Source organism: Trachymyrmex cornetzi, unplaced genomic scaffold (genome assembly GCF_001594075.2).
Source record: "Trachymyrmex cornetzi isolate Tcor2-1 unplaced genomic scaffold, Tcor1.1 scaffold439, whole genome shotgun sequence".
In the NCBI taxonomy this organism is placed as follows: Eukaryota; Metazoa; Arthropoda; class Insecta; order Hymenoptera; family Formicidae; genus Trachymyrmex; species Trachymyrmex cornetzi.
This window is the reverse complement of record NW_017299168.1, coordinates 63,525-63,731: the sequence shown is the minus strand read 5'-3', so window position 1 is coordinate 63,731 and position 207 is coordinate 63,525.

Here is a 207-nt window from a genome sequence, read left to right as displayed (position 1 = left end):
TATTTATGAAAAAAGTGCGAAAAATTATTTCTTTCTCAAAATTACTCTTTCACTTTTTACATTTTTTTCCCCAAAAATACAACATTCTTAAAAAAATTCTATCACGAAAAGCATTGATTGTATTGAAAAAAAACGAAATTGTAATTTTGGCAGCTCTCTCTTATTTCTTATAATGACCTTTATTTCGATAAAATCAATACTATCGAG